The sequence below is a fragment of the Panthera pardus genome, unplaced genomic scaffold (genome assembly GCF_024362965.1).
Source record: "Panthera pardus isolate Hobbes unplaced genomic scaffold, ASM2436296v1 HiC_scaffold_5, whole genome shotgun sequence".
Classification (NCBI taxonomy): domain Eukaryota; kingdom Metazoa; phylum Chordata; class Mammalia; order Carnivora; family Felidae; genus Panthera; species Panthera pardus.
In genome coordinates, this window is record NW_026526980.1 from 15,823,607 (window position 1) to 15,839,715 (window position 16,109).

The 16,109-nt window shown below is 44.4% G+C and overlaps 1 long non-coding RNA gene across 3 annotated transcripts in view; it reads left to right on the plus strand.

Moving 5' to 3' along the window:
• LOC109256530 (uncharacterized) overlaps nt 1-16,013 on the plus strand; it is a 128,832-nt gene extending 112,819 nt beyond the window's left edge. For 2 of the 3 annotated variants that reach the window (XR_002075694.2, XR_002075695.2), the window contains 3 exons: nt 11,326-11,385; nt 12,929-13,020; nt 15,601-16,013. This is a non-coding gene — a long non-coding RNA (uncharacterized LOC109256530). Of the gene's footprint in view, nt 1-11,325; nt 11,386-12,928; nt 13,021-13,634; nt 13,978-15,600 lie in introns of all 3 variants that reach the window. The other variant, XR_008419316.1, reaches the window with a different exon arrangement.
• The last annotated feature ends 96 nt before the right edge of the window (nt 16,014-16,109 follow it).

Consider the following 16,109-nt stretch of genomic DNA (forward strand, 5'->3'; position numbering starts at 1 on the left):
TTTTCCTTCCTCACCACCACCTCCAGGCCACTGTCAGCTCTGGCCTCAATTGTTGCAAATAACACTAATTTGTCTTACTCTTTCTAGTCTTTTCCATACCCCAGTGCATCCGTCCTCTGGCCAACCATGGTGATATTCCTATAATACCAATAAGCCAACCACTATCCTGATTTGGTTGCCTCTTTCTTAGAATTTCTGAATGATTCCTCAAGGATTTCAGATAAAGTTAGAACTTGGCACAGCTTATACAGTATGCGGTATTCTCCCCTACTTCCCTTTCTAGGCCAACTTTCTGCATTCCCTGTTTCGGTACTCTGGCTTTCCAGTGATTCTTTCTACCCTTCCTCTGTGCCACACCTCTCCCTTGCATATACTCTCTTTTGCTCGAACAACTACTACCTGGTTGACACCGACTTATCACTCACATGTCAGCTCAGACATCATTTGCATTGGATGTTTTCCCATCCCCTCTAGGTGGAGTTTGGTGACTCATTTTCCTTCCTAGCACTTGTGTGGAGGCAGGTGCGACACTTCATTGCACTTGGATGCTTTCCAAGAGCACAAGGGCCATGTTTGCTGTTTCTCCCACACTTAGTATTATCTCTCGGCATTATAGTAGGTGCTCAATAAATGTCTGTTAAATTAATCAGTGGTTTTCTTGCCTCTTGGGGAGGCGTCTTCAATCACCAGTAAGAAACTCCATTTTCTGGCTAAGAAGGTGACCCCTAAGTGAGAAGAAAGTTGAGCCCAACTTTCACTCTCAAACCTGAGGGATAACTCCACAGGTACTGAATAAATAAGTGAACGAAGAGGTAATGTGTATTGTGTTCAACGTCTGGCACCGTGCCATGGAAATGATCCTTCATCTGACATCAAAAGAGTGGTAAGTGAATCCTTTACTTCCTACTTATGTGATTTGAGGAAGTGTGATTATTCTCCATCATCTCGATGTCATCATCGGAAACAAGGGACCGTAACCCCTGCTTGTGTCATAGGCTTACTGAAATGACATCTTTAAACACAATGTGTAAGTCACATAACCAAGATGGTGACACAGGAGGTTTCCGACTTCGGCCTTCCCCACAAGAAGACCAACTAGCAACTATCCATAGATAAGACAACAGACATCACCACTGCGAAAGCCCTAGAATCTGGAGGTGAGGCTGAAGCACCCCCCTAGAACACAGGGAGGGAGAAGGACCACACTTGAAGGGTGAGAAGGGTGTTTACACTCTGACCACATCACCCTTCGCCCAGGCCTGCACAGCACCACACCAAAAGGGCCCCTCTGAGCCTATGGTTTTTCCAGTGGGAAAACCAAGAGCCCAAGGTGGAGGTGCAGCTTCCCCAGCATCGTGGAACACTTCCCAGGAGGCCCACTTGGGTCTCACTTCATGGGGATCACTGGCAGGGCTTGACTACTCGGAACCAGATAGAAACAGAGAAGGGAGATGGGACTTATAGCAACCAGTGTTCAGATTTTAGTGGAATGCATTTCCGTTTGCAGTGGAACCCAAGCAGAGATCCCAGCCAGTGGTTTTGCTCATTTGCAGTCTAGCCGGTGACCCCTTCCGGTGGGGGAACTCAGTTGGTAGTTGTGCCTGACATGAGTCCTCAATAAGCCATACTGGCCACAAGGCCCATTCTAGAGCCTCACCCAGATAGGGAAGTGAGTTTGCAGCCTCCGCCAATTGCCGAGTATAGCCTCCAGTGCTGCCATCCAGGAGGCCTTGCCAAAGGCCATGGAGCCCCTGGTTCAACCACACTTGGGGAGAAATCCGAGCCAGAAGCCCTGCCCAACTGTTAAGAATAGGCTTTGGCCCTGTCTAACCAGGGAGCTTTAAGAGTGACCTTGGGCAGCCTTGGAATCCAGCCTATAGTCCTGCCCTGCAGTGGAGCCCAGCCTATCAGCCTGCCCGATTGCAGAGCATAGCCTGTAATCTCATCTGACAGCAAAGCTCTGTCTTCAGCCCTGTCTGAACACAGAGTCCAGCCAGTGGCACCATCTGGTGGGAGAGCCCAGTCTGATACCGCACCCTACCGGGAATGATTGCCGACCCCAGCAACTTTACGTTTCAAGGAAATAGAAGAACAACCCCCTAAGCCCAAAGTTAGTCGAAGGGAGAAGCTAATAAAGATTGGAACAGAAGTAAATGAACCTAGAGAATAGGAAAACAATAGAAACGATTAACAAAACGAAAAGTTGGTTTTTTGAAAAGAGACAAAATTGATAAATGCTTATCTAGACTAACCAAGAAAAAAAGAGAGAGAAGCCAATACATAAAATTATAAATGAAAATGAAGACATTCCAACTGATGCCACAGACATACAAAGGATCGTGAGGCTACTATAAACAATTGTAGGCCAACCAACTGGTGAATCTAGAAGAAATAGATATACAACATACCAAGACTGGATCAGGAAGAAATAAAAAAAAAGTCTGAACAGACCAATATTATATAAGGAGGTTGAATGAGTAATCAAAAACCCCCACTAAAGAAAAGCCCAGGAGCCAGATGGTTTCACTGGTAAATTCTACCAATCATTTAACAAAGAATTAATAAAAATCTTTCTCAAATTCTTTTTAAAAAATAGAAGAGGAGGGAACACTTCTAAATTCACTTGATAGACCAAAATTACCCTGTTACCAAAGTTAGGTAAGAATGTTTCAAATAAAAACAAACAAACAAACAAACAAACAGCCTATAGGCCAACATCCCTGATGAATATAGTTGTAAACACTTTCAACAAAATACTATTAAACTAAATTCAACAGCACATTGAAAAGATTATCCACCATGATCAAGTGGAATTCATCCCTGAGATGAAAGGATGATTCAACATAGGGAAATTGATAAATGTGATACATCACAATTAAATGAAGGATAAAAATCATCTCAATAGATACAGAAAAAGCATTTGACAAAATTCAATAGCCATTCGTTTTATACATTAAAAAGCCCCACCTAACTAACTGGGTGTAGAAGGAACATACCTCATTCTAATAAAGGCCCTATATGACAAGCCCACAGCTCACATCATACTCGATGGTGAAAGTGAAAGCTTTTCCTCTAAGATCAGGAACAAAATAAAAGTGCCCACTCTCACTACTCCTGCTTAACATAGTACTGGAAGTCCTGGCCAGAAAATTAGGCAAGAAAAAGAAATAAAAGATATCCAAATCAGAAAGGAAGAAGTAAAATTGTCTGTTTGCAGAAGACATGATGTTATATATAGAAAATCCTAAACACTCCACCAAAAATCTCTTAGAACTGATAAACAAAGTCAGTAAAGTTGCGGGATACAAAATCAACATACAGAAATCAGGTTTTTTTTCTATATTCTAAAAGCGAATTATTTGAAAAAGAAATAAAGAAAATAATCTCACTTACAATAGCATCAAAAACAATAAAATGCTTAGGAATAAATTTAACCAAGGAAGTGAAAAATCTTTACACTGAAAATTATAAGACATTGATGAAAAAAATTGAAAGACATCTCTTATTCATGGATTGAAGAAAATTAATGTCATCCAAGTATCCATACTACCCAAAGTCATCTATAGATTTTATGCAAACCCTATGAATATTCCAATGACGTATTTTATAGAAATAGGAAAAAAAAATCCTAAAATCAGTATGGAACCACCAAAGAACCTGAATAGCCAGAGCAATCCTGAAAAAGAAGAACAAAGCTGGAGGCATCACACTTCCTGATTTAAAACTATATTAAAAGCTATAGTAATCAAAACAGTATGGTACTGGCATAAAAACAGGCACATAGACCAGTGGAACAGAATCAAGAGCCTATATATAAACCCACGAATATATGGTCAAGTAATATTTGACGAGGCATTATACTAAGTGAAACAAATCAGACAGACAATGATAAAACTGCATGACCTCACTTATATGTGGAACCTAAAAACCCCAGTTCGTAGAAACAGAACAGATTGGTGGTCGCCAGGGGCAGGGGTATGTGGGAGAAAAGGATGTAAGTCGTATGGGGGCCAAGAGCAGGGACACCCCAAAATGCGCCACTTTGGCAAGTTGTTTATTTTGAACTGAAGTTACTTAAGGACCAGCCGGTGCAAGAAAAGCATTGTGACTCCCCTCTGTCTCCAGAAAGCAGGATACAAACCTCCCATTGGAAAAATACCTCCCCTCCAACGCCCCCCGCCGCTCCCCGTACCAGGAGGTAAAGATATTTCCTTTTCGTGGGAGATAGGGAATTCAGAGCCAAGAAGGCTGTATAAACAAACCTTGTTACTTTTACCAATTTTCTACCCTAGCCCCAATTCTATTTAGCATTCCTGACTGATTGAAGCTCCCAAGCATAAGTTTTCTCTGTCCTGTCAATGCCTCACAGATGTGCTGCCTCTTTGTCTAAAAAGTTTAAACACTGCCTGCCTTGGTCATTTCTTTGGATCTCAATTTCATTATTGGGCATCCGTGCATATACAATTAAAAGTTTTTTTTTTCTTCTTCTGTTATTCTGTCTCATGTAAATTTGATTCTTTAAAAAATATTTATTTGTTTACTTTGACAGAAAGTGAGAGAGAGAGAGAGAGAGAGCAATGAAGGGGCAGAGAGAGAGGGAGAGAGAGGACCCCAAGCAAGCTCTGTGCTGTCAGTGCAGAGCCCTACTTGGGACTCAATCTCATGAACCATAAGATCATGACCTGAACCTGAATCAAGAGTTGGAGGCTTAACTGACTGAGCGACCCACGTGCCCCCCACTTTTTAAAAAATGTTTTACATTTAATTCTAGAAGAAACTTGAAGGGTAAAGGGAAAAAAAATTTTCCTCCACAGTGGTCGAAGGGCACAAACTTCCAGTTACGAAATGTATAAGTTATGGGGATGTAATAGCTAGCATGGTGACTATAGCTAACAATACTGTATTGTATACTTGAAAGCAGGTAGGGGAGTAGATCTTGAAAGTTCTCACCACGCACACATACACAGAATGTAACTTTGTTAGGTGATGGAAGTGTTCACTAACCGTATTGCAGCAATCAAAATTCACAATACATACATATTAACTCATTACACTATATACCTTAAGCTTACACAATGTTATATGTCAATTACATCTCAATAAAACTAGAAAAAGAACATTTTTACTCCTTTGAAATTTGAACCATATGAAGGTGGTAACTATTAAAAATTTTAAAAATCAGACTTTAGGAAAAAAATTAAACACAATGTGTAAGACGTTAATTGCTATGAGATAATAGAAAAAAAACCATATATATATTGGTCCCTGCCCCCAGTTCCTAGCACAGGACTCCTAAAACCCTTGTAAATTCCCAAGTGATAAGAGCACTAGGGACATCTTTTGTTCTAATGAAGTGACTCTGGGTGGGCTCCTGGATGGTCCCTGGATGGCTCTGGTCACCAGAAAGACTAAGCCATGATTAGAAGCTTGGAATTTTTTCAGTCCCACCCCCATCCTCCAGAGAGGAGAGAGGGGCTAGATATTAGCTAATAATTGATTATGCCTACATGAGGAAGCCTTCATAAAATCCCAATAATGTTGGGTTTGGGGGAGCATCCAGGTTGGGAACACATCCACACCAGGAGGAAGATGCACCCCAACTCCACAGAGACAGAAGCTCCTGCCCTCGGGACCCAGACCTTGACCTACGTATCTCTTCCACCTGGGTGTTCATCTATATCATTTACGACCAGGAGTGTCAGAAGTGAAGTGTTCTGTGTTAGTGGTAAAGGAGACACTCAAGGAAGAGAGTCATAGTAGGGAAGAACGAACTGGGGTTTTGCCTACACAGGAAGGGGAAAAAGCTGAATTTTTTCGTTAGGATCATGTTACGAAAACGAGGTATTAACACACTGGGATGACACGGTATAATAATCCCAACTGTCAATTGTTGAGTGCTTGCTGTGTTTGGGAACTTTCCATGCTTCATTTTACTTTATCTTCCTGGACATCCTCCTTAAAATACGCCTTCCTGGGGCGCCTGGGTGGCTCAGCTGGTTAAGCGACTCTTGGTTTCGGCTCAGGTCATGATCTCACGATTCCTAAGATCGAGTCCCACGTTGGGTTCTGAGCTGACAGATTCTCTCTGTCTCCCCCTCTCTCTCTGTCCCTCCCCCACTCATGCTCTCTCTCTTTCTCTCTCTTTCAAAGTAAAAAAATAAACTTTTTTAAAAAATGCCTTTCTTTCAAATAGGAGGTAATTGAGCCCCAGAGAGGCTAAGTAGCTTGTCCAAGGTCACACAGCTGGCAAGCTTCAAATTCATACCGGAGCAGTGGAAAAGATGGCGGGAATTGGTCCCAGAAGACTTGGGTTCAAGGCTCGATTCCTTTATTTACTAGTGCTGCTATTTGGAGGTGTATTTCATAAACCCCTGAGCCTCGATTTCCCAGCTGTCCAAAGGAGATAAAATATTTACCTCATAGAGTTGTTGTGAAGATTATAAATACTTTTCAATTTGATAGACTCTACACAGTCGCTGTCTTGCTTACCATATATCATTTTTCTAAAACCCGATAGAAGGCACCGTCATCTCAATGCTAATAACTTTGGTTCCCTCCTTGTCTTTTTTCACCCTCTTTTCTATTTGGGGGAGACCATATCGTGGTGTAAGAATGTGGTGTTGGACACTGAGGTACACGCATGTTCACGCACTGGCTCTGCCATTTACTGGCTTTGGGAGACTACTCAACCTCTGCGAGCCTCAGTCTCCTTTGCCCTAAAATGGGGCCAATAATGGGTCCTGTGTCCCAGGGTCGTTTGTGAGATGGGATAATGCATGTACGTTCTTTATCTGTTCGCAGTACCTCAGAGAGGCTTAACAAAGGACCCCCAAAGCGATACCTAGGTAAGGAATGACAACAGCACGTTATATATTATATACATTATAATGCGCTTTAATACGACCTAAACCAATTTTATTCTCAAATTGGCTCTTGACATTGATATTATGAGCTTCCCGTTTTCCGAATGAGGAAACCATTGCGCAGAGGATTTTAGTAATTTTCCAGAGTTGCCCCGTTAGGGCTCATCTACACCCAGGAATTCTTACTTTGAGAGCAGGGCTTCCTCTACATCAGCACAGTTCTGGAGAATCAAAGAGAAGTGAAAGGCTCCCAGGGAAGACGGTAGGAAGAAGTGAGGTTCACCTGCAGCCACCAAGAAACAGTTAAGAGGTCATAGCTGCCCAAAGAGTTCAGCGCAGAGAGCAAGCAGGGGAATATTAGTTTCTTGAGAATGCTGAGAAACGTATTGAACCAGCGAAGCTGAGAGGGCAATAGCCCTATTAAATGACCTTTTCTCTCCTCTCACGTTCGCAGCGCTGTGACCCAGACACAGCCGAATGGTTCGTGGATGTCCGCCTGGCAGTTTGCAGATACATACCTGGCCATCAACCCTGCTCCGTAAACCCCCATAACTGGGCAAGGTCAGACTAGAAAGGGAGGAATTTCAAGGATGCCCAAGCGACCCTTTGTACATTATTCACAGTCACTACGTCCAGCTTCACGTATGGATTTTTCTAAGGCATTCTAAGGAGATCTTCACTCCCCGAAATTTAGGTGCTGGACCTCCTCCATGTTACAGGGTCTTTAGATATTGTTGGATGTCGACGATCAGCGAAGTTGAGGGTCTTTTTATATATGATGGCTCAGAGGGATTGCGCTCTGTTCTCAGATTCCCCCCACCCCTAAGTGGTAGCATGGCATTTCACGCCCGCCTGCGAATTCACTTTTCATAGATGGAAGGGCAGGGGTTGACGCGCCGAATCCATTAGCGATGGTGCTGAGAGGTGGTAGCTCCTTAAGACGTGTCAGGCACAGGCTTCAGGGCCTGGTGCGAATTGTGACTCTCTGCTTCCCGGCTGGGACTTTGGGCAAGTGCATGAACCCTCTAAAGCTTCGCCCGAGAAATAGTGGTACCGGGTTCATAAGGTTCTTCTAAATATGAAACGATTAATGTACCGCGTCTCTCCTTAATCACCTAGCATCCGGTCACCTAAGCCACCAAACTGGCAGTCAGGATTCAGGCCGAGGAACCCAAGCTCTCTGGCGTCACAGTGGTTGATCATCATGGGCGGCGCGAAGTATGAGCGGGGCTGGGAAGGTTTTCAGAGACGGGCTGGAGAGCGCGGTTACAATGCACGTGGCTTCTTAATACATCAATGGCTCATTTATAGCGCTTTTGCTAAATGCCAAGCACTTTCCTAAATATTTTATATGTAGTGACTTTTTTTTTTTTCACCTTCACAGCGATCCTATGAGGTGGGAGCCATTGTTAGCTCTGTTTCAGAGGTGAGGGACTGGCCCATGGGGATGAAAAGTGACACGAGTGGAGTCAAGCAGTGTCGTTTAGGAATCTAACCTACCATGTACCAACCATCATACTGAATTGCACCTACAATACTCACTAGAGCAGAATTTCTTAACTCCGGCACCATTGACGTGTTGGGGCAGATAATTCTTCACTGTGGGGGCTGCCCTGTGCATTGTAGGATGCTTAGCAGCGTCTCTGGTCTCTACCCGCTAGATGCCGGTAGCACTACCCTCCCGCCCGTTGCGATAACTATAAACGTCTCCAAACGTTATCACGTATTTCCTGGCGGTTGGGGGTGCGTGCAAAATTGGCCTTTGTCTATTGGCCCTGCCATAGGGTGGCGCCCTCTCCCACAGACTCTGGGTTCAGTCACGTGACTGCTTCCAGCAATGGGATACTAACAGGCTGGATGCACGCAGGGACTGGAAAAGTCCTCATCCACCAGGACCTGTCTTTTTGCTCCTCTTGGAAACCTGGGTTATCGTGTGAACCGGCCCAGGCCAGCCTGCCAGATGATGAGATATTCATAGCTCGGCTGCCCCTGGCTGTCCTCGCTGACTGCCTGCCAATCCCAAACAGCTGGCAGCTGACCCTGGATGGATGAATGAGCTCCTCTAAGACCAGAAGAATTGCCCAGATGAGCATAACCCCAACTGCCAGCTCATACCCATGAATTAAGAAATGGCGGTTGCTTTAAGCCACCATGTTTTGGAGTATTTTATCGAGGATAGAGAAAAGGCTACGTTGAAACAATTCCCTTCTACGGATGAGGACGCGCGGGTTCCAAGAGGTTGAATCCGTTTCTGTGGCCACGCAGCCAGCACGTGATAGCACCGGGAAACAAGCTACTTCATCCCAGGTTCACAGTACTCGGGCATAAGTCGGGGAGACACGTTTGGTGGGACGAAGGACAGGAGTTAAACGAGACAAGGAGGGCAGAGTAGCTGGGGCAAGCCTCAGCTGGAGTTGAAGAAAGCCCTGGTGAGGGGGGTGCTCAGTTTCATGCTGTTCGTTTTCCATTTAGTTCTCGGGAAGGTCCTTTGAATGAGAGAGTCCTGTGGGGGCTGTCTTCACTGGTAGCAAGGGCCACGTCTGAGCTCATTGTTCCTCAGGAGGAAGGGGTTTGCAGCTCTGAGGCAGGAAAACAGGAAGGCACGGGGAGCTGGTGTGGACCCCAGAATTCATCGAGGAAACTCCATGTGATTCCCTGTTAGCACTGCTGAAACTTGGCCTCCTGCCCCCATTTGTTAAATTTCACCTCCCCCAGCGTGTTAGGGCTCCTGAACTTGTCCCCTCCCAAACAACAGAACCTCTCCCAGCTTCCATTTTGGGGGTACTTTGGGAGATGGCAAGTCTACTCCCAGTCCTGGCATTTGCCCTGTGCTCTGCCACCTTTAAAGAGTGGACATACTCCTCTTGCTGAGCGTCCCTACTTCTGATCGGGTGGCTGGTACCAGTGTGCGTGGTCGTTCTAAGATGTTATGCACGTGGAGGTGTTGTCCCTTCTCTCTCTTCTGCAGTGAATCCCAGGCCCGTGCTGACATAGGATGGGATCCAACTGTCTGGTCGTCTCTCTTTTTGATTCCACCCTCCCGTCTGGATCTGTCCATAGTAAGTGCTCAACAAATACTCGGCACACTCGTTTGCTTCTGTACATACTCGACTGAAAGACCCAAGACTTAGGTTAGAACGTAACGGTGGGGCGGAGGCATCTTAGGAGGCCATTTGGGTACCTCACTGTCGGAAAGTAGGCTCGTTTCCCGGACTTCGTGCTGACCTCAATTTTAACTCAATATATTCCATTGCCCCGTAATTCTTTATGTGTCTGTGTCTCTTCCAGACTATTTAGTTCCCTGAGTCTTTCAAATGGCATCTTTCTGATTTTGAATCCTTATTATCGAACCCAGGATCTAGACGGTGTAATATAGATAAATAAGAAGTATTTCTTGAACGAAGAAGTCTGCGTTTCCATCCAGGCCCCCTCCGTCCTACTTGCGTGGCATTGAGAAGGAAATCTTTCTAAGACTTATTTTTCTCAACTAGACGCTGACGATAATCATGCCTGCCCGACAGGGTTCTTGTAAGAATGAAAGGAAACAAAATATATAGAAGTCCCTGAGACTTTTGTAAACATTGAAAGAATATTATTTCCCTTCTTTTCACGTTAACCCATGTACGGAGGGGGGATGGGCACAGTATTGTGTGGAAGGTACCAGATCATTGGGCTGGATCTTCTGCAATTTTACTCCAGATCTGCCTCATTGACATGCATCCATTCCCTCCAATAAGTGACTCGAGGGCCTGGTTTTCTCTTTTTGTTCTGTCAAGCACCAGCCTTCCCCAGGTGGTGTCTCTGCGATTAATGGCTACAGAAACACGAGGGCCGGGGCAGGCTGGTTTTTCTTGGCTTCTTTTTTGAGTTTGTAATCTTAGCTGTCATCCCCTTGGCTCCGAAGATTATTAAGCATTCCACAAGGAAGGCATTCTCTTTAAAATGGTTCTGAAACAGCCATGATTGAGGAAAGCCACTTCTCCTGCATTGCACAACCCCCCAAACCTCCCCCCGCCCCCTTGCCCGATATCTAGCCAAGAGTCATCCGTGACCTTGGCAAAGAGGAGGCATCTTGCCTCTTTCCAAGCTCAATTATCAGGAGATAACCTCTGTGAGTTGGTTAAATAGGATTTCTCTTTCTTTTCCATTCTTTTTTTTTTTTTTTTCTTTAGCTCCGCAGCAAAAGGCCTTGCTGCATACGGCAAGGACAAATATGTACCATGTTCGAGGCGAGCTTTCAGTTTTGTTGGGGAGAGAGATTGCGCATCAACCCGGAGATGTGTACACTCTGCCTTTGCACAGAGAACTTCAAAAATTGCTCTCCAGAGATTTGCTCAAAGGCTGCGAGGCCTGTTGGTTAACGTATAATGTACCATGTGCTTTTCTTGTTATAAATATTTTAACTCTTCTTTTGCTCTGGATCCCTTGTTTCAAAGCCAGATTTCTTTTCCTTTCTTCCTAGAATTGTGCCTTCTCCCCAGCACCCCAAGCCGTTTTCCTCCTGCCCAAGGCTTGCATTCAGGTAAGTAAAACCAGCCTTCCTCTCTCTGCCCTCGCAGCCTCTTTCCACTGGGCAGCTGTTTGTGCTTTGAGGGAATTCTTCCATTTTAGTTTATGTTTTTATGCCCACCTGCCACCCACCCCCAATGCTCAGGTCTTAAGCCCCCTTTTTTTTTATCTGAGAGTAATGTATATTTTTTCTTCCTGTTGTGTTTGTGCTTTCATAGAATGTTAATTCAACCGACATTGATCGATGCTCTCTCCAGATCAACCTCTGTGCTAAGAGATGGTGACGTGTGGGAAGTTTTTTCCAGGAAGAACTCACAATCTGCAAATATGATGTTCTAAAAATTATCTATCTATCTATCATCTATCACCTATCTACCTATCAATTATCTATCAATCATTATCTATCTACCTATCTATCAATTATCTATCTATCTATCCATCTATCCTATAGATACCTGTGTAGATCTCTCCCTATATCTGTCTAGATCTATCTACCCAGATAGAAAGATAGATAGAAATAAAGACATTGATGCAGACTTACAGATAGATAGGTATAGAGATAGATAGATAGATAGATAGATAGATAGATACTGTGCAAGGAAGCATAGAGAAAATCTAATAGAAACTTATTCAAGACGTTGAGTAAGGGGATCCTGAAAAACTTTTCTTTAGAGCTCTGTATGAATGTATGAATAGTTGATAGGTTTTATTCAGCTGTATTTGCAGAAGAAAGATATTCCAAGCAGAAGAAATAACATACAAATTGTTATAGAAACTTGTAAGAATGTAGCCTGTGATGTTGGAGAAGAATGGGAATGTGGCGTGGCTGAAGACCGGAGGAGATGATGATAAATCGAGCTGGCCAGATAACCAGGGCTCACACGGGGTCCTTCACATCAGACTGAAGAATAGAGCTGGGGCCTCGCCCTGTGGATTGTGAGGGCTGTTGCGGGGTTTTGCCGTTGCGTAACCTGTTCAAATTAGGAAATTACTGTAAATGACAGTGAAGAATGGATAAATTCAATAAGAAATTGGGGCAAGTTATTCCTTATCCTTCCCATTTGCCAAATCCTGGCCAAAATTTCCAACAAGTTCTTGAGAACAGGCCAGCACAAAATCAACCAGCCCACGTCCCAGAATCCCCCGGATCAAATGCAGACTACACTCCTCGTGAAAAGCCAGCAGCCCACCGTCACCAGCTGAGGACTGAACCAAGCGCACAGGTTGACTCCCAGGACCCGAGAGCCTTTATCCTGTTGACGTTCTGGCCTTGTGGTCCTGCTGTTATTTCCACCTCACTCACTCTGATTCTTGGTTACCATCACATCACAGTGATCTCTAATTGAAGACAAGACTTTTAATTCTTTGTTTCCCCAAATATTGTTTTGAAGTCCGGGAAATGTTGTTCAGGACTATCTCCTATCAGCCGGTATTTAGGTGAGGGCTTCGGTTCTCCCAGGAAGACAGGGTTACCCCCTCCTCTGGATACCCACAGTGTTTCCTGCATATGAAAGTTACAGGATTTACCATAACGTACTCGTGGTTACGTCTTCGAGAGGCAGCACGGCGTCGTGATGAAGAACGCATCTAGAACCGGAAAGCCTGGCTTTGAACCTGGGTTGTCCTTTACTGTCTGGAGTGAGCTTGAGTAAGTGCCTTACCCTTTGCCATAGCTTCCTTATCTGAACAATGAAAATGCTGTTACCTAACGTATGAAGTTTGTCGTGAGGAGATGATGAGGCCCTGTGTGTGAAGCACTTAGAACAGAAACAAACACACGGTAAGCACTGGCGAAAGTTGTCATTATTTCTCGAGTTGTCGGACTTTTCTAGTGCTTCCTGATCTCTGCCATGTGATGGTACACATGAACGATGGTGTGATTTCAAGGGCACATTGGGAGCAATGGAGGAGCCTGCCATGTGCTTTGACCACACGGAGGGACATACCCACCCCGAGACCCTCCTGGCTGCCCCAGTGGCTGATGGGATTAAACTTTCTGCACACCTGTCACCGATTTGTGGGAGATTCTGACCTGGCAGACTGTGTTTATCAAAGACGGAGATGGAGATGAATGTTATTATCTTTGTATCCCATGTGCCTGGCACAATTTTTGTCACAGTGCAGGTTCTTAATACATATTTCAACAAATTATGAAGGGAAGGCAAGGCGACCCTTCCTCTCTTTGCCACCTAAGGTGACGAGCTCTTCTCGTGGGAAGACCGTGTTCGCTAGCTATATCTGTCTTTGTCATTTTCTGCCCAGGTCATGCATTTTGACATTCTAAAATTACTGTCACTTCTGCAAAATCACTTTGGGAGAAGGGACGAGAAGCGCATCTTGGAAGATACATTGTTCCTGAGTACTGGGGGAGGTTGGAGGTCGGCAGAGTGTTTTTGCTCGGACCGCCGGGAAACGCGTGGTCATTCACAGGCTCTGAATCAGTCCCACTGGGCGGAAATGTTTATTTTTTAACAAGTGGCCCATTTGGTGGTGCATCCTTCAAAATGGAGAGAGGGAAGCCATTCTGTTCAGCTGTGGCAAGAAGCCAAAAGTAGGTCAAGAAGTTCTTGGAGTGAAAATCTTCACGGGAACCATACACCTAGAGGTAAGAATGGATCCCAGATTCTAGTCTAGATAAGAAACTAAATCTTACTAATCGGTAGACTCCACTTTCTAAACTGTTCATTGGGAGATCGCAGTTCAAGATAGCTCAAGTAATTGAAATGGCCAAATAGATGTTAAAAAAATTTTTTTTAATGTTTATTTATTTTGAGAGAGAGAGAGAGAGAGTACAAGTAGGGAAGGGGTAGAAAGAGAGGGAGTGCGTCACAGAACCCAAAGCAGGCTCCGAGCTGTCAGCACGGAGCCCGACACAGAGCTCGAATCCACGAACCACAAGATTATGAGCTGAGCTGAAGTCTGACGCTCAACTGAACTGAGCCACCCAGCACCCCATCTAATAAGTGTTTTAAAAAATGGGAGAAAATCTCTGTCAGTAACAGGAATCAAGGAAAAATGCTATTCGTGCTATTCATATGCTCAGATAAGGGCTTTCTACGAGACAGAGCAATGGTTCCCCAAATTTGTACCTTATCCAAATGACAAATTTAAAGCACCTTACTTTCTCCAGTATTCAAAACATTTTATTTATTTTAATCTTATCAAAAATTGCAAGAACGGTACCAAAAAAATGCCTGTATGCTCTTTATTCAAATTCATCTGTATCTTTGAAAAATAAAGATCGCTTATTTTGAACTGTAAGTGATTAATTTTTGTGTCCAAAGGCATCTGGCTGTCTTTTGCACAGAACTCTTTGCCGTCGGATTTCGCAGTTGGTGGTAAGGAACTGAAACGCTCAGGCCTTAGGGCCTCCCTTTATCCATGAAATTGCAGAAGAAGCCGGCTGGGTGAGGAAGCTGCTGAAGGAGTCAGAAACCCTGGCGCAGACTATTTCCTTTGCCAGTAGAGATGGCTGGTTCGAAAGAGGGATCGATTGATCTGTCTAAATTCCCAGGGAGTGGAGGTGACAGAAGGCATCACGATTCATTGGCTAGACATACCTGCTCTAGCTGCCAGGCCACAGTTGTCAATCCAAAGCACTTCTGAAAATGAGGCCAGAACCCACGTTAATGAAGCCTGATTGCCTCAGAATTATTGTTGGATTAATTAGCAGCTCTGCCAGTAGGTCCATTTGTCCAGGGTCAGTAACAATTTATGGGGAGTCACATTTAAATACTTTCATTCAATTCAACCAGCATTTCCTGTCCCCACACAGCACAGAGCCCCGGACAGGCCCAGTACAAGAAAAGGAACTAAACTAAGCATCAGATGGCGGGTTCTAGGGTCCCCTGTGCCATAACGTTCTGAGCGGAGAGAAGGGAGAGGGCCAAGGATTGCCATAGAGAAGGCTTAGGGAAGACAATCTTCACGTGGCTGGCTTACTAAATCCAAGGGAAACAAAATGAATTTCAGAGCAATACTAGCCAAAACTGATATCTAGCTATCTGTATTAGGCAGTATCCTTTTTTTTATTATTGTTTTATATTAGATATAAGTTATTGTCAAATTGGCTTTCATACAATACCCAGTGCCCATCCCGACAGGTGCCCTCCTCCATGCCCATCATCCACTTTCTCCTCTCCCCCACCCCCCCATCAACCCTCAGTTTGTTCTCAGAATTTAAGAGTCTTTTCTATATAGACAATATCCTTTTGATTGCAATTGACAGAAACCCAACACCAATCGGCTGAAACATCAAGTACAAAGATCAAAACAACAAACAAAGGCAACGTAATGACTTATGTAACGGCAACATTCGATGGATTATCTCACATCAGGAATGGCTGGATCCAGGTGTCCAAATGATCCAGGTGCTTTATTTTCTTCTATATATGGTTCCTTCTCAGGCCTTCTTATCATCATAGTTTGAGTTAACCTACCACCACTCCCACCACTAACAGCAGACTCTGGGGGCGCCTGGGTGGCTCCGTCAGTGAAGCCTCCAACTTCTGCTCAGGTCATGATCTCATAGTTGGTGGGTTCAAGCCCGTCATCGGGCTCTGTGCTGACAGCTCGGAGCCTGGAGCCCGCTTCGGATTCTGTGTCTCCTTCTCTCTCTGCCCCTCCCCCACTCGTGCTCTGTTTCTCTCTCTCTCAAAAATAAATTAAAAAAAAAAAATCAGACTCTGGTGCAGGTAGTTTATTTGGGAGATGTAGTGACCATGCAAATGCACCACT